This window comes from Panthera onca, chromosome Y (genome assembly GCF_046562875.1).
Source record: "Panthera onca isolate mPanOnc1 chromosome Y, mPanOnc1 haplotype 2, whole genome shotgun sequence".
NCBI lineage: Eukaryota > Metazoa > Chordata > Mammalia > Carnivora > Felidae > Panthera > Panthera onca.
The window spans coordinates 28,147,315-28,170,447 of record NC_138358.1 but is presented as its reverse complement, the minus strand read 5'-3'; the positions used below and the strand labels follow the sequence as shown (position 1 = coordinate 28,170,447).

Genomic DNA, 23,133 nt, shown 5'->3' with positions numbered 1-23,133 from the left:
TCAGTGAGTTCCATCGTCAATGCCGTGCACTCAACAACAGGTTACTGAAGTGGGTGCGGTAATAGACCATCAAGGCAAGGGAATTTCTGGTCGGTTATTTTCCTTTGAAGTGATGCTCGAATGCGATGGTAGAAGGCACTTCAATTAGTAATCGCAGCGCAGGGCTCAGTGAAGGCAGTGGTTTGGCAATCCACATACGGCCGCAACAAGCCAGTTTAATTGGCTCACCGGCAGTAAGAACCTAGGTGTGGTAGATATTTCTTACCATGCTATGTATGGTTCCCTAAAGAAAGAAAATCTCTGATTCGAAATGTTATTTCTCAGCTTGGGGTGTCACCAAGAAAGAAAGGATTGTCCTATTTACCTTAAAAATAAGCTGTAATTTTTTTTTATGGACCCAGGCTTGCAAGATGTGAACTTGATGAGGTATGTGATACTGTGGTTTCAACAAAGCTTGACGTGCACCTTTCCTCCGTGTCTAGTCAGGTTGATGGAGAGGAGGTGAGACTCCAGGTACTGTAATGGGAACATTTCAGGATATTCCCTCACTCATAAATACTCAGGGTAGGTGAATGAGGCTGCGCCCACGTTGCTGGAACACCTCGTAACATTGTCACCTGAGATGTCACCACACCTGACATATCATCTCACCTGACGTATCATCTTACCTGAGATATTACCTCACCTGATGTATTATCGTACGTGAGCTGTTACCTCACCTGACACATCACCTCACCTGAGACGTTACCTTCGAAGGGACTGTCATCTCTCTCTATATGCCCCACCCCTTTCCTTTCCCGTGGTCTCCAAGACTATCCCAAAAGTCAGATCCCAGCTGGCCCTGGGGTCATTTGTATTAAATGAATCCAGGGAGAAGAGAAGAATGCACTCAAATGAAGGCAATATTTTGCTGTTTTTTTCAATCACAAAATCTGCTGGGAATATGTGTGGAAATGGAGAGAGATTGTGAATGTACTAGTCAAAGAGAGAGGAAAATTATTTTTTTTTTTTTTTTTGAGAGGAAAATTATTAAAAATTAGTTTAATTTTGGGGCACCTGGGTGGCTTGGTCGGTTAAGCGTCCGACTTCGGCTCAGGTCATGATCTCACGGTCCGTGAGTTCGAGCCCCGCGTCGGGCTCTGTGCTGACAGCTCAGAGCCTGGAGCCTGCTTCCGATTCTGTGTCTCCCTCTCTCTCTGACCCTCCCCCATTCATGCTCTCTCTCTGTCTCAAAAATAAATAAACGTTAAAAAAAATTTTTTTTTTAAATTAGTTTAATTTTATTTCTATGGCTGCATCTACAAGAGCACCTGGGAATGCCTTGAACTATTTGGTGTGTTGACTGAATACTATGTAAGGTGAGATGTCGGAAAGTCGCTGGTGTGATGTGAAAGGGGGTATATGAAGATGTGAAGACTCTGGGCATGTGTGAGCTGTCTGTGCTCTCTATGGGGGTGCAACATTCTCTCCCTTTATAAGACCACCAAGAAGAATATTGATAAGCGAACCGAGCCCTTGTCAAAAGTGCTGTTATGTGTATGCAAAGTGCTATGGACTGTGTTCTCCCCAAATTTATATCTTGAAGCCCTCACTTCCCAATGTGACTAGATTTGGAGATAGGGCTTTGATGAGGTAATTAAAGCTCAGTGAGGTCATGACTGTAGGGTTCTAATTCAATAGGATTGGTGTGCAAGGAAAGGCCATGTGACACAACAGCGGGAGGGTGGCCTAGACTCCATGTCAAGCAGAGAGAAGCCAGCTCTGCCCATGCCAAGATCTCCAACTCCAGCCTCCAAGACTGGGAGAAAGGAATATCTCTTGCTTAAGCTGCCCCGTCTGTGGGAGTTTGAGGGATAGACATCGAGGACCAGTGTGGGCGCCAGTAGGTTTCACTCACAGAGATCTTTGATGATGCTAATCTATCACGACAACCCTGGGGACCAAATAGAGACGCTGCACATGTTAGGGTCCAATGTTGGGGGAAAAAATAATTACGACGAGTGGGTAGTTCTCTTCTGGCACATGCTGCCTCAACTGTACCCAGACCTACGTTATTTCCAGACTGGGAGTCGTCCAAGAAGGGCCCTGTGAGTACATGTAAGGGTTCCCAAAGGGAGTCAAAAGCATTTACAAAAGTAACTTTACATGAAGAACTAAAAACATCAGACTTTTCAAGATTCATGGGCCACTGGCTCTGACTTCGCACATATCCTCCTTGACTCAGAATGATTCTCTTGTAACTGAGAATGGGGACTTTTCGGAGAAGGGGGTTCCACTGAATGGAGTTGTGCTACAAATCCACCCCACTTTGAGCAAAGTAGGTCCAAGCCAGCGTGTCACTATTTCCCCTGTTTCTGAATGTATATTTGGACTTGATATGCTTGATAACTGGCAGGGACCAGAACATTGGCTTTTTACCTTCAAGTCCGGATTATAATGGCAGGACTTGTCAGGTTTCTCCTTCTTACCAAAATGGTAAACCCAACCAACAAGAGGTCCCTAGAAAATGATGGCGATTCGTGCTCTCTTTACAGTCTTGCAATATGTAGGGATAGTGGTCCTTAATGTATACTTGTTATGAGCTGAATTTTGTCTACTCAAAACGAACATGTTGAAGCCCTAACCCACAGGACGTCTGAATGGAAATGAATTGGGAGACAGGTCTCTGAAGAGGTGATTATGGTAAAATGATGTTATACAGGTGGGCCCTGATCCCATAGGAGTGAGGTCCTTATAAGAAGAAATTAGGACACAGACATACACAGAGGGATGACCTTGTAGGACACAGGGAAAAGACAGGGTCTACATGCCAAGGAAAGAGGCCTCAGGAGGAACCAGCCTTGGCCCCGCCTGAATCTCAGACTCCCAGCCTCCACCACTGCAAAAAACCAATTGCTGTTGTTTAAGCTACGCTGTGTGTGATATTGTGTTATGGCAGCTGTAGCGAACTAAACCAATGCCAATTCAATGAGCCTCTTGGGCTTGGCTGAGGACTGGCAGGTTGTGTGGAGATTTCCTGGATCATGGTGAGCTTACTCATACGGTGTTGCTAATTTCTTTGCTGTTCCACAAGTGGCTTATGTCGACCCTGAAATCTGGGAAGCATCTATGGATACGGGAAATTCTTTTGTGTCACTTTCCTAATCATCACAGCTCGAGTGTTGGAGGCGGACAGTTCAAGAAGCAGGACCTAGTAGGATATGCCATGTATTGCACAGACTTGCCCCCGAAAGCTATTATCGGAAGGATATTTGATCCCCGTCCTATCTTAGGAGACAGACATATTCCTCGCACACAGTTTTGATTCAATCATGGTGATAGGGCCTGTAAAGCAAGAAGAAGCAATTGCCTTGAGAGCCTTGGAGAGAAATGTTAACCAAGGGCAGCAAATGAATATCACACACACAAAATTAAGGGATTGGCTGCTCAGGTAACGTTTTTGTATGATCTGCTGGCTGAGACTTGCCAGGGCATTTGATCTCAGTTGAGAGAAGAGGTGCCCCATTTGCACCCCCACTTTGGGTTTTTGAGATAACATGCATTTCACTTGAGTATAACGTTCTTACTGCATCCACTGAGTTATCTGAAGCACTTCACTGCTTTGGCAGAGACTCGCATTAAGGAAAGGAATTTTTAGCAGGTCGAGGAGGAGGCAGCGTGAGAAGCCATGTTACTTGGCATTGATGACCCGATAGCACCAGTAGAGTTTGCCGAATCAGAACCCACTAGGAGTGTCTACAGGGGGACAAGAGTGAAAGACTCAAGGTTGTGAACGAAGCGTCCCAGAGCAAACCAGCTTCAGGATGGCTTTTTGAGCCCCAGAAGACAGAAAGAGAGGCTCACGTGGAGCTTAATGACCATGCGACCCAGGCCCCCATCAAGAACTGCCCGTCCGCACAATCATGAAGCTGGTGTGGGTCATTTTGCGGAAGGAGAGTAATTGGGACTGAGCGTCCACAGTTTCTGAGGGTGGACGCAGGACCTAAATGTGAAGGAACCGTGTGTGTTCCTCAATCTGCTGCACTGCCTATCCTTCCAAAACCTACACCTAGCGGTCTCACGAGGAGTCCCCATGACCATTTGATCCACAGCAGATGCTCTGCTGGTTTACTGATGACTCCAGAAGCAGACAGCCATAGACTTGTGGCCTGTTGGTGGCTTTCACGTACTTAAAGTGGTGTGGGGGGCTGTCCTCAAGGAGGAAAGTAAGCTTGCCAGTGAGAAGAATTTCACGGAGGACCACTGGGGTCCACTTGCTGAGAGACAGAGTTGGCCACAAAGAAGGATCTATTACTGGTACTAAATACCTCTGTTTCTATTTCCCCTGCAACTTGGCATGGGGTGTTGGTAAGATAAGCTCACCATTTAGCCCATTTAGGAGATGAATGTGAAGTTGGCACTTAGGGGTGGAAGTGACCAACATGAATAGAAGCATGAAGGACCATTAGATATTGGGTTGACTGTTGAGTTGACCGTTGGGTCTTGGGTGTTTGTTTAACCTTGGGGAGCTGAGGCAAGGCTTCTTTCTGGGTTCAAAAATAATTTGGTAGGAATTGCCTTAAGGTGTGGTTAACCATTTCCTCTGGCTTGATCCTTTCTGTGCAATCTTATGACTTGGTTGTCTACCTTCTTGGATATTTAGAAAGATACTACCATGTGAGCACCATTTAAAACTAAATTAATTTTTAAAATTAATCTTGGGGCCAAGCATAACAAGGACATATAAATCTCTAGTGGCTTGTCTAATGGTTCTTTTTTTTAAAAATGTTTTTACATGTTGTTTTGAGAGTGAGAAACTGCGAGTAGAGGAAGGGGCAGAGAGAGAGAGAGAGAGGGAGGGAGAGAATCCCAAGAAGGCCCCACACTGTGCAGAGCCTGACTTGAGGCTTGCTCTCACAAACTGTGAGACCATGACCTGAGCTGAAATCAAAACTGGGACAGTTAACTGACAGAGCCACCCAGGGGCCCCGTGCAATAGTTCTTATTAAAGTATGACTGTGGGGGCGCCTGGGTGGCTCAGTCGGTTGGGCATCCGACTTCGGCTCAGGTCATGATCTCACAGTCTGTGAGTTCAAGCCCCGCGTCGGGCTCTGTGCTGACGGCTCAGAGCCTGGAGCCTGCTTCGCATTCTGTGTCTCCCTCTCTCTCTGCCCCTCCCCTGCTCATGCTCTGTCACTTTCTGCTTCAAAAATAAATAAAGCATTAAAAAATTAAAAAAAAAAGCATAACTCTGTTGTTATTGGATTCATAAACATGTATAAATGAAGGCAATTGGCTTAAGGCACTCCTCCTGTGGTGCCAGAAGGAAGGGAGAATCTAAGGTAAATGGACACACATTTCTACTGATTTCACGAAAGACGTCATAATGCAAGGAGGATCTACATGCACATTGTGCAGGAAAGGTGGTCGGAGAAATGTGTCAAAGAATAATAGTAAAAGAGGTAAGAGGGAGGGAATGGGCAGGAAACAAGGGGGATAGGGGTGAATCTACAGAGGGCTAGTAGAGGGCTTGAATATCCGGGCTTCCGCAGGGAGCCACACTGGTTGGGGCACAGGCGTGTGTTAGTGGGAAAAGCAGCAGAGAATTGCACACATAGTTCTGTGGGCCGTGGCAGTGTTGAAAGAGAAATGGTTTGACATGATCCCTCCCCGAGGGAACTTGACCACTCACCAGCAGGGCAGGAATTAAGGGTGAGGGGCAACAGAAAGTAACGCTTACGGAGACCTCAGTTGTGCCTCGGAAGAGATAAACAAAACCAGCCCTCCGCACACGAAGCGAAGCGTCCCAAAGCTTTTTGTAAGGGAGCAGAGATAAGAGCTTCTTCACTCTCAACAGACCCCAAATGCCAGAGTTTGTTTATGAGAGCGGCAAGGAGGGAAGTCAAGTAAACACTGTCTTTTCTAAAAACGCACACAATGGAAACAGGAACACAGGGACGGCTGCAGAAATGAAAACAGAGTGACAACCCAGGTGGACCCTACTGTTCACAGAGAAGATAAGGGGAAATACTCAAAGCAGAAAAGAGCCTTTCCGAAAGCAGCCAGTGGTTTAGAACAGATTTAGAGAAACCTGAACACGTTCTAAGTGCCCGCCTCAGCGACTCACGCAGAAATCCAAGCTAATCTCTCCAGGAGTAAGCACGGCAGCTTGTGCTGATCATGAAGGTGACCTAGAGCATGGGGACCCCAGGGCGAGGGGGCGGCCCACCCAAGGATGACATTCGAGGGGGGATTTCCTCAGCCCACCGGCCAGGCGATGAGCTAGCTGCAATTCTCTGCTCTCCAGGCCCAAGGGAGTCTGGCAAGGCTGACCACCAGGGTGCACCTGGCATTCACAAATGAGAGTGGTGCCCTCCCTGGGGGTGGGTAGAATACCTACAGCTCAGGCAGTCTGTCCTCACCTACCCCACCTGCCGAATACAAGTCCACCCTGCAGTCATGGGGCAGCAGGCAGATTAGAATTAGATCGTTCCTTCTGGGGTATTTGCAAGTGGTTCCCAGTCGCGGGCACTTCTCACTCTGCTGAGTGCCAGGATAGAAAACCAGAGATGGGGTGCTGTGTGCCAGATGAGCTATCTGGTAAACCTGGAAAATAACCCCATGAGCACGGAGGCTAGAGGCTTCGGTCCTGGGTCCTACTTCGCAGGACCCAGTTCTGATCATCCGCCGTCCCGATTTCTCCCTCCAAGGACGCCAAAAGATCAAAGACCTGCACTTCTTTTTAGATCCCATTCTGGGTACCTGGGACCCTGGAAATCTCTGCTTCAAAGACATTATCTACATCGACTTCTGTGGCCGGTGTCTTGTTCAATGAACCACACACTCAACCACATTACTGTTCTCACTGGTGATCATGTGGCTGCTGTGGGGAATTGATGGAGGATGGGCACCCATGGAGGACAGGACTGGAGTGTGGACGTGTGTTAAGCGGATGGATGGAGTATGGACATCCATGGAGGGCAGGGCTGGAGTGTGGACGTGTGTTAAGGGGATGGATGGAGTATGGACATCCATGGAGGGCAGGACTGGAGTGTGGACGTGTGTTAAGGGGATGGATGGAGTATGGACATTCATGGAGGGCAGGGCTGGAGTGTGGACGTGTGTTAAGCGGATGGATGGAGTATGGACATCCATGGAGGGCAGGGCTGGAGTGTGGACGTGTGTTAAGGGGATGGATGGAGTATGGACATTCATGGAGGACAGGGCTGGAGTGTGGACGTGTGTTAAGGGGATGGATGGAGTATGGACATTCATGGAGGGCAGGACTGGAGTGTGGACGTGTGTTAAGGGGATGGATGGAGTATGGACATCCGAGGAGGGCATGGCTGGAATGTGGACGTGTGTTAAGGAGATGGATGGAGTATGGACATCCACGGAGGGCAGGACTGGAGTGTGGACGTGTGTTAAGCGGATGGATGGAGTATGGACATCCACGGAGGGCAGGGCTGGAGTGTGGATGTGTAAGGCGATGGATGGAGTATGGACTTCCATGGAGGCCAGGACTCGAGTGTAGATGTGTGTTAAGGGGATGGATGGAGTATGGACATCCATGTAGGGGAGGGCTGGAACGTAGATGTGTGTTAAGGGGATTGATGGAGTATGGACATCCATGGAGGGCAGGGCTGGAGTGTGGACATGTGTTAAGGGGTGGATGGACAGTGAGGGTTAGGTGGAAGGTGACTGTGCAGGTGGAGATGTGCCCGTGTGGGTGCTGAAGAGGTGAGGGGCCGGACGTGGAGGTGGAAATCACTACGGGTGTCTCAGGAATGGGCCTGCATCGCACAGCCTTCCCCAAGTGTGAACCGGCCTTGTAGGCTGTTACAAAGGTGTGCTGACAGCTCGGAGCCTGGATCCTGCTTCGGGTTCTGTGTCTCCCTCTCTCTACCCCTCCCCTGCTCAGTCTCTGTCTCTCTCTCTTTCTCAAGAATAAATGAACATTAAAAAAATTTTTAAAAAAAGAAGAAAGTAGTCAGAAGTACGCTTGGGCAGAGTTCTTTGTAGGGTTTCAGGAGACAAAGACATCAAATGCTGTATTTAAGACAGGGTGCTGCCTTAAAACCCAATCCTGGCTGCATTTCAGTTTTGTAAGCAACCCAACGTTGCTGGTGGATTTGGCATATGCTGGACGTGAGGGAGTTAAGAAAGTCAGTGAACCAGATTTCAGGCGATACTGAAGTCTTACAAGCACTGAAGTCTTTTTTTTTTTCTTCCCAGAGAGCAGACAGCATTAAATAGTTTGTTATGAGCTAAAAGAATGTCACGGGAAAAGCATCCCGATCTCTCAAGGCTCACTGGTCATCCAATTTCTTTCTACCTTGGCAAGATGACGGTCTGGCTCATTATTTTCCTGCATATCCCTGTTATCTTGTGATAGGCAAACAATTTATTTTTAAACAAAGGTCAAACAAATTATCAGCTTTGGACGTTTGTGCTCAGGCAGAACATTGATGTGGCTGAATAGATATAATGCACAAGAATTGTAAGGCAAAAGATATGGGGCGACCTGGGAATGACAACCTCTCATTTTTCTTCCTTCCTTCCTTCTGTTCTTTGCCTGCTGTTGACATTTTGTTATATTTGCATCTTTCAAAATTTTTTTTATATTTTTTAATGTTTACTTATTTTCGACCAAGCGACAGATCATGAGCAGGCGAGGGGCAGAGAGAGAGGGAGACACCGAATCCAAAGCCGGGTTCAGGCTCTGAGCTGTCAGCAGAGAGCCCAGTGCAGGGCTTGAACCCATGAACTGCTACATCATGACCTGAGCTGAAGTCAGATGCTTAACCGACTGAGCCACCCAGGTGCCCCTGTATTTGCATCTTTTTAACGGGTACTAGATGTTCCTTCTTTTTCTTCACCTAGCAGACAACAGCACTTTCTTCTATGTCTGCATCGATTGGAGTAATGCTCCAAATAGCACGTTTATTATTTATGTACGTATTATCTTTAAAGGCTGGGAAGAAGGGAAAGGGAGGTTTTAAAATACACTAAAATTCATTTGCACTATTTTTAATAACACTTTTAATTATTCACGAATGTAAACATTATATATGCAAAGGCAAATATCATCCCAAATTACTATCTGGAGTGAATTCTATAGTGGAGGGCATACAGAATGCATGATGCATCCATTTAAATTTAAATTCATGTTATTTATTTCCTTGGATGATTGCACTATGATTTGGTTAATTATTCCCTGTTGTGGCACATTTAACTGGCTTTCTTTCCCTTCTTTGCTTTTATTTAAATCTTGCTAAAAATAAGGCGAAAACAAGTGCATGTGTACGTGGGGACTCTAAATCTGGTCCACTGGTTTTCTCAGAGTCCATTCGCAGGAGTGCTGTTGCTGGATAAAATCATGGTGTTCATTTTGGAGGTGTAGCTATTTTCTTAATTGTCCATCATAACCAAATTGTGGCTATCCTAGGAATTCAAGAATGGTTGATCATCAGAAAATATATGAATATGACTCAATCCATTTACAGAATAAAGGGCAAAAAATACATCTTTAAAAATAGGTCGTTTATTTATTTGTTTATTTATTTATGAGACAGAGGGAGGCAGAATACGACCAAGGGAGGAGCAGAGAGAGGGGGAGACACAGAATCCAGAGCAGGCTCCGGGCTCTGAGCCATCAGCACAGAGCCCGACACAGGCCCCGAACCCACGAACCCCGATATCATGACTTGAGCTGAAGTTGGACGCTTAACCGACTGATCCCCCCAGGCGCCCCTAAAAATAGGTCTTTAAAGTATCTTCTCTCCCCCACCAGGAGACCATAATTTAGTCCATAACACTGTTGTAAAGGGATGTGGGAACGGGCTGTCCTGTTTCCTGGTTGAAAGTGATGCCATGGGCCAGAGAGGGAGAGTTAGAAGGTAAGTACATTGCTTTGGGAAGGTACCTGCACTGATTTCCGAGCCACACGGCTATAGCATAGACCTGGCATCTTTCAGACCTGTGTCTGAGGATGATGGTAACTTTCCTGGCCCAGAGTTTTCCAGAATCTGCAGTGTGTAACACTGAGCATCCTTCTGATGGGTTCATTTACTTGGCCTCGCTCGTTTATGTTACTGTTGGAGAAGTTTATGGATTCTTCCCTATCGTCACCTCCACGGAACGGCAGGAGAAGCCGAGTCTTGGCTTTCGTGTTCCTTCGAAAGTCAGCAGCGTTGTAAAATCTGTGTTTTCGCCCTTGAGAGAGCAGAGGAGGAACATTCCAGAACTTTACAGAAAATTGTGCCAGATGCAATCATGAGTGTCAGGTTCTTTGGCCTTTTGGCCCCAGAATAAGGTTTGTGAAAGCAAACTAAAATATAGGGAATACACTCTGGTTTTCTTTGTTTTCCCCAATATTGACCTTATTACTATGTTGTAGTTGAAAGCCCTCCTTGGGGTGCCTGGGTGGCTCGCTCCGTTAAGCATCTGACTGTGAGTCAGGTCATGATCTCGCGGTTCTTGAGTTCGAGCCCCGCGGCCGCAGAGAGAGAGGCGAACGCAGGATCCGAAGAGGGCTGTGTGCTGATCAAAAATAAATAAGCATTTTTAAAAAAGTACTCTTTATATTAAGTGCATGATTTCATAAAAGGGGAATTTCGACCTCAGATATTTAGTTTAATGCGCTATATTTTGCATTGTTTTTCCTTAAAGAGTTAAGTTCTCATTTTATTCAAACATACATATATATTTCAGAAGCCATGAGAACTATATATATATATAAATATGTGCTATGTATAGCTATATAGTATAATAATATATTATGTATAAGCATGTAGTACAATATATCTCATATAAGTACATATTTATGTAAATACAGATATAAAAATATATTTATATAATCTATAAATCTTTTTATATATAATTTATAACTTATATAATCTATAAATCTATATAACTGTATATAATAGGTTATATAAATATTTATATAATAGAATATATAACATACATATATAAATCTACATTCCTAAATGTACATATATATATATTCTTATATATATATTCTTAAATAATATCTAAATTAATTTGAAATACCTCAGTTCTCCATTTTATGCTATTATTATCATTCTTCTGTAACAAGTTGGAAACTTGAGGCCAGCTTTGTCGGTCTGTTTGTTTTTCAAGGCGCAGTAGTCACTGAAATGGCAAGTTTTCTGTCTTAAATACTGCATTTTCTCCCTAATCTGTCAAGTGACCTTTTTTGGAAAACACACATCCCGAACGCCTTTGAAAGCCCGAGACAGCATCGTCTCGCTATGTTTTTTCAGTGTCCTTCGTCTGAGCCACTTAAATGTCTGTCAGGTGGCTCTAAGTGGAGGCACGTGCAAGGCCCGGATTCCCCGACCGTCAGAGTTGAAATCGCAGCCACATGGCACACAGGGGAAGGCGGGTCCACAGGGTGAGCCACAGGTAGGGGCTGTGGGTGATGAGCTCAGATCTGCAGCAGAAAAGCCTGTAACGAAACGTGAAATTGCAGCATCACACCTGTCGTGACAAGCAGCGGGCCCTTAGGGGACAGACCAGCTTTCCCGGGGATGCCACTCAAGGACGGGATTGTTGGTCTGGGCACAGAGGAGACATGCTGGTGGGTTTCCCTGCAGAGCCTCAGGAGCAAATACCACCAGCCGGACACCGTCCCCGTAGAGAACGGGCGCGTGTGGATGCCTGTAGGGTCCTCTTCCTACGGAGCCGGTGCAAGGAGGGCATTTACACGGCACGGATGGGGAGCACTGACATGATGTCGATTGTGCGTTCTCTGACCTAAGTCTCAGACACCCTGATTCGCCACGTCGTTGGGAATGTAACCAGAGTCTAGGAGTCGGCACGGAAGGATGGGAAAGAAGGATTTATGGAGATACATTACAAACGCCTGATGTTTGTAGTTACAAGGAAGCCTTTCTTAGAAACATGGAGTAGTTTTCTTGAACGGGAGACTTGTTATATATAGTGTATGTGTTCACGTCTGCCTCTCAATCTCTTATTTCTAAAAATTTGTGCCGACGGGAGCTCCAGTGACAGAATATGACTACTCGAACATTGCGGATGGAGGCAAGTCTTGCCCCAAATTCATGTGTGGCAGTCCTAACCTCTGAGACCTCAGGATGTGTCTATATTTGGAGGTGGGGTCATTTTAAAAGGGGATTAAGGTAAAATGAGGTCATCAGGATGGCCCCTGATCCCGTAAGACTGGGGTCCTTACAAGAAGAGGAGATCAGGACACAGACACGCACACAGGGATGACCACGTGAGGACACAGGGACAAGACGACCTCTACACGCCAATGAGAGAGGCCTCACGAAGAGCCAGCCTCCGCCCCTCCTGGGTCTCACACTCCCAGGCTCCCAAACCGTGGGAAACCAATGTCGGTTGTTTAAGCTTGTACTCCATCGTATTGAGTCATGGCACCCCAGGAAACTAATAGACACTATTCTATTTCTCAGTACAATTCTTGAACCCCTGATATTTCACCTAGAGAGGCAAACCTTGACCATATTCACCGGTATGCAAAATTTCTCTAATAAAGGGTCTTGCATGTTTGTGCATTAAATTTAAAAAGGGATGCAAAGAGAAACATAAAAGAGGTTTTGCATAGATTGTACTCTGCATATACTAGGGCTTTTGTGTGGCTTTCCTCCCCCCCCCCCATTTTTAATGGGGTTATATGTGTTTTTATTACTGAGATGTGAGAGTTCTTTATATGTTCTGGACATAAATCCCTCATCAGATCCATGATCTGCAAATACTTTGCGAGGTTTAAACAGCTCTGATGTGCAGAAAACACTTCAGCCCCATTTCTGTGTCTAATTTAAACTGTAGTGAGCCATATAGTTTCTATTTAGCTATGGCTGAACTTTTCTGAACCCAGTTGGTCTCCTGAAAGCGTGACATTTTCCATAGATCTGCAGAGGTCTTGGGCTGACCTTGGGGTTAAAGTCTGCCATGGGATATATGGATCCTCTCTCTACACAGTTACTAACGAGAACAGAGAAGACGGAACACCACTGAAATATTTCTGTGATTTTTAAGTGTTCTCCTAAAAAGCTCTGATAGCTGTCAAGAATATTTTAAAAGATGGCATATTTTCTATAAACCAGACGTAGAAACATCACTGCCACAGGAAGACTGGGAGAATGAGGCTGGCTGACATTGATGTAGCAAATGATTGAAAGAATTGTTAGTTTATGTATACATCTGAGATATATATATATATATGTATAGTGAATATACAGAGCATACATACAGTATATACAGTGTTATATGTTACAATACTTTATGTGCTATTTTTACACTTAGCAAGTGCATAAACAATTGTTAGTATGTGTATCTGATACATAGAGTGTATATACAATGTATATAAAGTACAGTACTTTACATTTAGCAAGTACTTAAAGAATTGTTACTATATATATGTGATATACATGTAGTGTATATACAGTATATATATATATATATACAGTATATATAAAGTACTTTATGTACTATTTTGACATTTAGCAAGTGCTTAAAGAATTGTTACTATATATATGTGATATACATGTAGTGTATATACAGTATATATATATATATATATATATACAGTATATATACAGTAAAGTACTTTATGTACTATTTTGGCATTTAGCAAGTGCTTAAACAATTGTTACTATATATATGTGATATACATGTAGTGTATATACAGTATATATATATATATACATATATATATACAGTATATATAAAGTAAAGTACTTTACTATTTTGACATTTAGCAAGTGCTTAAAGAATTCTTAGTATATGTATCTGATATGTATATATCATATATATGTATATATAATATACACACATGTATAATAGTGTGATAGATAATAATTATGTTATAGTATATATCATATATTATGTAATTATTTTATATTATACTATTATATATGAATACACTACTATATATAATATGTGTAGTATGTACAGAATAATTTGTATAATATACATACAGAGTATATGTTTAATACCTATGTAATATATATATGTATATATAGTGTAGTCATTATTCCTGCTTGGATAGTCTATTAAATATTTTTTTCAATGTTTATTTATTTATTTTGACACGGAGAGGGGCAGGGAGGGGCAGAGAGAAGAAGAGAGAGAATCCCAAGCAGGCTTCGCACAGTCAGCACAGAGCCTGACGCGGGGCTCGACCCCATGAACCATGAGATCATGGCCTGAGCCGAAACCAAGAGGCAGATGCTCAACCGACTGAGCCACCCAGGCGCTCCAAGCCTATTAAATATTTAACAAAGCTGCTTGTGCATTATACATGATGGTGTAGGATTTACTCTTTCAGTTGAATATTGATAAGAAATGTACTTTACTTGGAAAATATTTATATTTCCCATCCTGTCCAATACCTGAGAGGGTAGAACACATTTTGGAAGGAATAATTAAGTAAAATATTGATAATTACCATGCTATTTTCATTGTTCCTCTATAGTAACTAAAGACTTTTGCAGCCAGAGGCATTTCTTTCCTATTCCTTCTCTCTCTGTCTCACACTCTCTCTTTTCTTCTTTCTTTCCTTCTTTCTCTCTTTCTTTTGCATTTTATTTTTATTTCATTTTTTTCCTTGAGATTTTGTTTTTAAGTAATCCCTATACCCAAAGTGGGGCTCAAACTCATGACCCTGAAATCAAGAGTCACATGCTCTACCCACTGGGCAAGCCTGGTATCCCTCAGGAGGCATTTTAATTTTTTTAAAGCATGTTTATTTTTTAGAAAGAGGGAGAGAGAGAAATAGAGCAGGGGAGGAGCAGAGAGAGAGGGAGACACAGAATCCCACGCAGGCTCCAAGGTCACATATTATAACTTGTTTTGTTTTGTTTATTTATTTATTTAAAATATTTATTATTTTTTACATTTTTTATTATTTGAGAGAGAGAGAGAGCAGGGGAGGGGCAGAGAGAGAGGGAGACCCAGAATCCGAAGCAGGCTCCGGGCTCCGAGCTGTCAGCCCAGAGCCCGACGCGGGGCTCGAACTCACAGACCGTGAGATCATCAGCCGAGCGGAAATCAACAGTCGGATGCTTAACCAAGGGAGCCACCCAGACGCCCTGCTAAGTTTCAAATTTCTGAATTGAGATGTCAAAGTACCTGGGTGTCTCTATGGAAAATCCTCCTCAACTTTAACCTGTGATAAACATTTCTTAATTGGAAAGGGGGACGCAAAGGCAGACTTCCGGCGTAAATTGATATGAACACGGCTAAAAAAAAAAAAAAACAAAGAGAGAGAGAGAGAGAGCAAAAAAGATAAAGGGTGATCAGCTTGCCGTTGCAGCCATGAAGACAGAAAAGGGGAAATACTCGTTAAATACTTGTTAAAGCAACGGGATCTCAGCGTATTCCTAACCAATCTCAGAAAATATGTATCAGTAAGTGCCACCAATTATGAGGCAAGAAAATTACATGTTCTCAACATAAGAGAAACACAGGGTTTCCTACGTGGGCAAAAGTCCATCGTCGATCTTTTTAACAGTTTGTCCCTGTGGCCAGGAGGGATGCAAAGTCAGTCAACCGGAGTTGAAAATTAGGAATGGGCTGGGGGGCGCCTGGGGGGGCTCAGTCGGTTGAGTGTCTGACTTCAGCTCAGGTCACGATCTCGAGGTTTGGGAGTTCAAGCCCCACATTGGGCTTTGGGCTGACAGTGTGGAGCCTCCTTGGGATTCTCTCTCTCTCCCTCTCTCCGTGCCCCCTCCCCGCCACTCATTCTGTCTCCCCCACCCAGGTGCCCTGAATTTCATTTTTTTTAATGGCCAGAAACAAATAAGACACATCCATTTCTCAAAAAAAAAAAAAAAGCCGTTCTTTTCCAGAAGAGACAGATACATGGCAATCATCTGCTTATGGCTTTTTATCATGGCCCCTGAGGTGATGCAAGTCCCTGGGTTGCTTGGTTTTTTTTTTAAGTCCTCAATGTCGAACTCGAACTCAGAACCCCAAGATCAACAGTCTCACACTCCAGGGACGGAGCCAGCCAGGTGCCCAGCAACTGGGTGTCTGATTCCAGTTTTTCTCTTCTGGAAAAGAATGGATTTTTTTTTTTTTTTTTTTTTTTTTGAGAAATGGATGTGTCTTATTTGTTTCTGGCCATTAAAAAAAAATAAAATTCACGGCACGTGGGTGGGGGTAAGCACCTAGCTATTGATTTCGGCTCAGGTCGTGATCTCACAGTTCGTGAGTTCGAGCCCGGACTCAGTTCTGTGCTGACAGCTCAGAGCCTCCTTGGAATTCTCTCCTTGTTTCTCTGCCCCTCCCCTGCTCGTGTGAGCTGTGTACCCAGAGGACGTCTCATGTGTGATCGTGTCCCCAACAGGCAAACCCACGGACACAGATATCAGATTCATGGTGGCCAGGGGCTGAATGGTGGGGGGTGAAAGTGTTGATTCCATCTACCACGGGTGAAATATAGTGCAACATTAGCTCGATATGTGTCCATTAAAGCTACCACTTGGGGTTCAAGGTGCTTTTATGTTGAAACATAAGATATCTAGTTCGCTCTTCCAAAGGTGTTACACTAACATATTTTTTCACCTGGGAATGGGAACAATTTGACCTTTGCGTCATCCTATTTTCGGAATTGCAACATATATGGAAAGTTGCCTGTTCAGTTTCGCTCTGCGTCCTGATCCTCTCCAGGGAGAGACTTCAGAATCTGCAATTAACCTCCCAGAGGCCCAGGTCAGCGGGTGAAGACAAAAGGGCATAAATAGAAATGATAAGGTTAGACGTTTGCAAAAAATCGTGGAACGGACAACCAGATCCCAGACTTTGGTCCCACACGACTATCCCGAAGGTTTTGCAGAGAATTTCTGGTAAATGTAATCAATGTACTCACTCTGTAATAAAGATTCTTGCCATTAAAACAAGAACTCAGGGCCACCTGGGTGGCTCAGTCGGTTGAGCATCCGACTTCGGCTTGGGTCATGATCTCAGGTTCATGAGGTCGAGCCCCATGTCGGGATCTGTGCTGACAGTTAAGAGCCCGGAGCCTGCTTCGGATTCTGTGTCTCCCTCTCTCTCTCTGCCCCTCTCCACCTCATGCCTCTATCTCAAAAGTAAATAAACATTAAGAAAAATTTTTAAGTAAAATTCACAGTCAGATTGTTACAAAATAATTCTTCCGGCCTCCACTCTATCAGGCACAACTATCTGTATCAAATTCCGGGAATCCACACGGATTTCATACTTTGTCAGTATGTTGCATCCATTATCGTTTCCTGTGACCATCATCTTTCTTATTACGTGGTTGTCATTTAAAATGAGGTTTTAGATATCATCGAATTGCTACGATTGATGGATTCTATCTGGAAATGGCTTCGCAAGAGCCTCAGAGAGCCCAGGAGGTTGGAGTATTCCGTATTCCCGGACAGTTAATGACTACAAATTGGATCAGGTTATTGCCCTGCTTGGCGATGTTTTCGTAGGCACTTTCTTCATGAACTAATTGCATAGGCAAGCTCATTGGGAAGCGGGCATAGAAACAAGATAGCCAAGTCAACATTTTATGGATCAAAATCATATTCCCTGGCGAGAATCCACAATTAGGGTAGGTTTTACACGATACGGAAGTCTTGGAAGACGGGACCAGCTTTATCAACGTAAACATATGGTTAACTTTCCATCATACACAACCGAGCTATGTATTAACACCATGATCTGTGTATGGGGCAAAGACTACATTTCTAAGAGGTGTGTGTGTGTGTGTGTGTGTGTGTGTGTGAGAGAGAGAGAGAGAGAGAGAGAGAGAGCGAGAGCAGGGAAGGGGCAGAGAGAGAGAGGCACAGAATCGGAAGCAGGCTCTAGGCTCTGAGCTGTCAGCACAGAGTCCAACATGGGGTTTGAACTCATGAACCATGAGATCGTGACCTGAGCCGAAGTCGGACGCTTAACCGAATGACCGACCCAGGCACCTCGAAAGACCCCAAGAAGTGCCCTCCTTAATGCCCATCACCCATCTAGCCCATCCCCCCTCCCCTTCAGGAACCCTCAGTTCGTTTCCCATATTTAAGAGTCTCTTATGGTTTGCCTCCCTCTCTGTTTTTATCTTATTTTTCCTTCCCTTCATAAAGAAATTGGGAAAAGTAGAAAAAAAGCAATAAAAAATAGATTCTAGGGGTGCCTGGGTGGCTCAGTCAGTTAAGTGTTTGTCCAACCTTGGCTCAGGTCATGATCTCACGGCTCATGAGTTCAAGCCCCACGTCGGGCTCTGTGCTGACAGCTCAGAGCTTGGAACCTGCTTGGGATTCTGTGTCTCCCTCTCTCTCTCTGCTCCCTCCCCACTCATACTCTGTCTCTCTCTCAAAAATAAACATTAAAAAATTAAAAAATATATATTCCAAATTCAATGAGTTTGGAACCAATGCAAGAAAACTAAATGGACCTTTTGGGAAAGATGGTCTTTCAAGCAGACTGATGGGCAGGGCTGGGGACAAGGCGGGGAGGACACAGACAGGATCTCCAGCAGCCTTGGGACACCCGGCTTCCTTCCTGAGAGGGATCTTGGGGAGCACACAGTGTTATATGGGTACACCTGACCCCCACTTTCAGATCTGCGTGGAGCCCTGGAATCTGGGGCACATTTTCTCGCCTGCAGTCTGCAGCATACCCTGATTCCCTAATCTTGCTCAGCATAGGGAACATGTCCCTGGAAAGCAGACCCTGCCTGGTGCACAGGGATGCAGAGAATGGGGTTGGCATCACAGCACTCAGCCTCTTCCTGTAAACACGGCCCTTTTCCAGCTGCCTATTGAATCTGAGCTTTTCTAGAAAAAGTCAGTAAATAATAGCATGAATCGATGGGCTGCAGAGTGAGTCCTGTGTCTACGATGCTGGCTTTCATAGGTAACGGAGTTATGAGATCTTTATTCAGGGCAAGCAACACTTTGGTTCTGGGCCAGAGAAAGAAATTGCTAGAACTGATATGTCAGGAGTAAAAATGAACGTGTAAGTACAGTGTCGACATCGAAACGCCCCGAGACCCACAGGGAGGGAACAGGGGGTTTAAGCCCATGATGATGGGGAAGCTTCAAGGATGTAGGGTTTGCATGAACAGCAAGGGGCACTGCAAAGGAGGTAAATGCGACCAGTTGTCCATGAGATGGGACGGGGTGGGGGATCACCGTGCAAGTGCCATCGGTCAGTTGATGAACAGGTTCCGGCCAGGATACCCTGGGAGACAGGATGAGTGGTGACCCCTTTGGAACATTGTAGGTGTTGATTTGGGCGGTGGGAGATGACGTTATACGGACATGGCTCTAGAGCCTGAGGTCCGTCAGTTGAGAGTCACTTTAAGCTAAAGGAGAGGACATCATGAAAAATGGATACACGGTGTGCTTGGGTGGCTCACTCCATTAAGCATCTGCTTCTTGATTTTGGCTGAGGTCATGGTCTCAGGGTTCGTGAGTTCGAGCCCTGCGTCGGACTCTGCTCTAACACCATGGAACCTGCTTGGGATTCTCCAACCCAGCTAGTAAGGGGAAGGGGCAGAGTTTGAGCCAGGACGGTAAAATTCAAGGCTCTGCTCTTAACTATGTTTTCTTTATCACCGTAAAGATGAACTGGGGACATGGCGGGGGGCAATTTACACAGTGTTTTATTACCTGTGCACAATTACTAGAAATCTTGCCGTGAGCTGTCCAGTGTTTCTACCAGGTCCCAAATTACAGAATTACTGTGTTCTTTAAATTACCAGGAGCTTTGAAAACATCTCAGGGAGTAGCAGTTGTATGCAGGCTTTCTTGAGTTTAGAGTAGACAACCCATCTTTTTAAAAATATTGAAAATTTTACTCAAAGTAATATTTCAGTCCTATTGAATACACTAAAAACAAAAAAGGGAATCAGTACATTGAAAACCTGGAACAACGACTGATGTGTTGTGTTAACTAACTGGAATTTAAGTAAAAACTAAAACAAAAAGAAATAAAAAAGAGAGTGGATGTGTGTTGTAAGGGGAACAGAGCCTCCTACGGGTGTCCCCCTTGTGTGTCCGCTGGACAGGTGAGTTCACCTGGGATCCTCAGATGTGTGTTTTCCATATGCCTTCTGTGTAGATTGTACCAGCTCTCCACAGCTCCCTCACCTTGGATGTGACTTCCACAATAAGGTCTACGGAAGGGACAGGGGAGGGCGGGATTCCCCATCTCAGCTCTGTCTCTTCATGGCTGAGCATTTTGGGATCACATTCCCCCTCCCCTCGGAGCCTGCAGAGAATTTAAATGAGATAATATGGGACGCTAATGGGCATGCCCACAAACACCACTGGTTACTGTGGTTTGAAATACATTTCTACTTGCTGGGATGAGCCCCGGGTGTTATACGTAGGGGATGAATCATTGGAATCTACTCCTGAAATTGTACCACTGTGTGCTAACGATCTTGGATATAAATTAAAAAATGAATAGATACTAAAAAAAATTTTTTAAAGGAAAAAAATAAGGGGGGCCTGGATGGCTCAGTCGGTTAAGCGTCCGACTTCAGTTCAGCTCATGATGTCACAGCTTGTGGGTTCGAGCCCCGTGTCGGACTCTGGGCTGACAGCTCGGAGCCTGGAGCCTGCTTTGGATTCTGTGTCTGTCTCTCTCTCTCTCTGCCCCTCCCCTGCTTATGCTGTGTCTCTGTCTCTCAAAAATAAATAAACATTAAAATTTTTTTTTAATAAAATAAAAGAATAAAAAAAGAAAAAAAAAGAAAAAATAGAATATATTTCTGTATCTCTCTTCTGTCCCTCCTACAACATAAGCCACTGTCTGCGGGACAGACATTGGATATCCCTTAGATGCCTCCTTGTGGTTTCCTCCCATATTAGGAAACTCCCCCAAATATCTGTTCCTGACAGATCATAGCCGGCACTTACGAAGAGACACCAGACAGGTCGGGTGCTCTGAACACACGGGGTACAGAATTACACCAGTGCAGCAAGGTCCAGAGGCTCTCGGGGACGTCCTGTTTACTTTTCATAAAAAACATACAAAACTGTCACTGGAGGGAGCTTTTCACTCAGTAGGGAAAATGTCTATTTGGTTATTTAGAGATCTCTCGACTACATTCACTGCTTTTCTTTGTACTGCTTTTCTTTGCACTGTTTTTCTTTGTACCGAGTGACCGAAAAGGCAGGAATACGTGTCTGAATTAATTTAAATACTCAATAATATTTCAATCAGTATAATTCATTTTAATTATGTAATATCATTTATTTATACTTATTTAAGTTTTCTTTTTTTTTTTGAGAGAGAGAGACAGAAGCAGTGTGAGTGGGTGAGGGGCAGAGACAGAAGGAGAGAGAGAGAGAATCCCAAGTGGGCTTTGTACTGTCTGCACAGAGCCTGATGCGGGACTCAGACCCATGAAGCCACGAGATTATGAGCTGAGCTGGGGTCGAGTCAGATGCTTAACTGACTGAGCCACCCGGGCACCCCATTTATTACTTATTGAATGATATCAATCATTTCATCTGAAATTAATTTTAATACTTTCTTGACCATTAATAGTACTTTAATTGTATTATTTTAGCGACTTGATCATTTAATTCAAGTATTAATTAATCAAAATATCTATTTTATACTATCTCCTCTATATTAGAAAATGCTTATGTAATATGGAAATTGTGAAATATGAAATTATAATTATGAAAATCCTTTGTAATGGCATTATTGATGGTATTAATGATTAAAATATTTACTTGTCTGTTTATCTTCTAACATTTTCTAAAATGTACAATTTAGCGGTATTAGGTCCTCCATTCACAAAGCTATGTAAGCATCACCACTACAGAGGAAAACATTTTTAATTGAAGGGGACATTGAAAAAAAAAACGAATATTTTAGGTTTTTTCAAAGTCAAAATTGCATTCGGTGATAATCAAATGCCGCCCTCATTAGCTTTCTAGTTGGTGAGATCTCGTTCGTGTCACACAAAGCCCATTCCTATGAGCCATCAGTGACCACGTGTCATGAATGTCCAAGGCCCATGACCAACGTCTGATTAGGAGGAAGGTGACCTAAGTCCCAACTTGTACCTGAAGTGAAGGACACGGAGGGCAGCTCAAAGTTCTCCTCTTTGGGGTGGCAGGAGCTGGGGTTTGATTTATCCTAGGATAGAAGTTCTAAGTTTGCATAATTCCTTAGGCCCAAGAGAAAGACGGCAGGATGTAGGAGAACATTCCATGCCTTGCCTCCCCCACATTGTAAGTTGTTGAAATTATCTCTGGGGAATACAATGGTCTACATGCTGCGTGCATATGAAGACATTTCTTCACAGATAAAAGCGGGATCGCCCACAGCGAGTGGCCTTATTAGGAGGTGCGATTTCCCAAGTGTCCCTTGACCTGCCTGGGAAGTTTTATTCAGAAAAAGGGCCATGAAAAAGTTTATTTTGAAAATCACACCCCACTAAGAAACGAGCGTATTTCCCAGAAAAGTGCTTCAGTGTTTGGGTTTACAAAGAGATGTATAAATTTATTTCTTGGTCTTATATTGGACACTGTTTTATGTGTCTCATCTTGCTTCAGGATACATTAAAAAGTAATGAATGCCTTTAAAATTCGAATGTAGTGAATTAAAAGACACTGGAATTGTATAGCTATTGACTTTTAGCTTTTATGTGCTGATTCCCGGCAATTAAACTTTCCTCATTTGACCCTGTTCTAAAGGATTAAACAATGAAATGTAATTGTGTGAAAACGTTATAACATTAAAATACATAGAAAATATCAAATTATTAAGATATGTTTCATATTTTCTGAAGTTGCTTTTTTCCCTAAAGTATACTAAAATCTATTAAAAGGAAAAGATATAACACAAATTCTAGTTCCTACATATTAAATCTTATAACTTGAATTATTTAAGTAAATTTGTGAGTTTCAATCTATGTTTTCAAAATGAAATTTCATCTACCATTTAACCTTCTCCTGGTGGCTAAAATAAGGAATAATAATATATATTATGTGTATATATTATAACATATAGGTTATATATTACGTATATACAACATATACTTTATATAGTATATATACTAGTAAACAATATTAAAAAACCATTATATAGTGTGATACATATATGTATTATGCATATATGCATGTATCCTTATGCATATATTGTTATGCAAATACATAT

The 23,133-nt window shown here is 43.6% G+C and overlaps 1 long non-coding RNA gene across 2 annotated transcripts in view; it reads right to left on the bottom strand.

Annotated features, from left to right (window-relative positions):
• Nucleotides 1-10,380: 10,380 nt before the first annotated feature.
• Nucleotides 10,381-23,133, bottom strand: part of LOC145714869 (uncharacterized) — a 43,900-nt gene continuing 31,147 nt past the window's right edge. For both annotated transcript variants that reach the window (XR_014137020.1, XR_014137021.1), the window contains one exon: nucleotides 10,381-10,521. This is a non-coding gene — a long non-coding RNA (uncharacterized LOC145714869). The remainder of the gene's footprint in view (nucleotides 10,522-23,133) is intronic.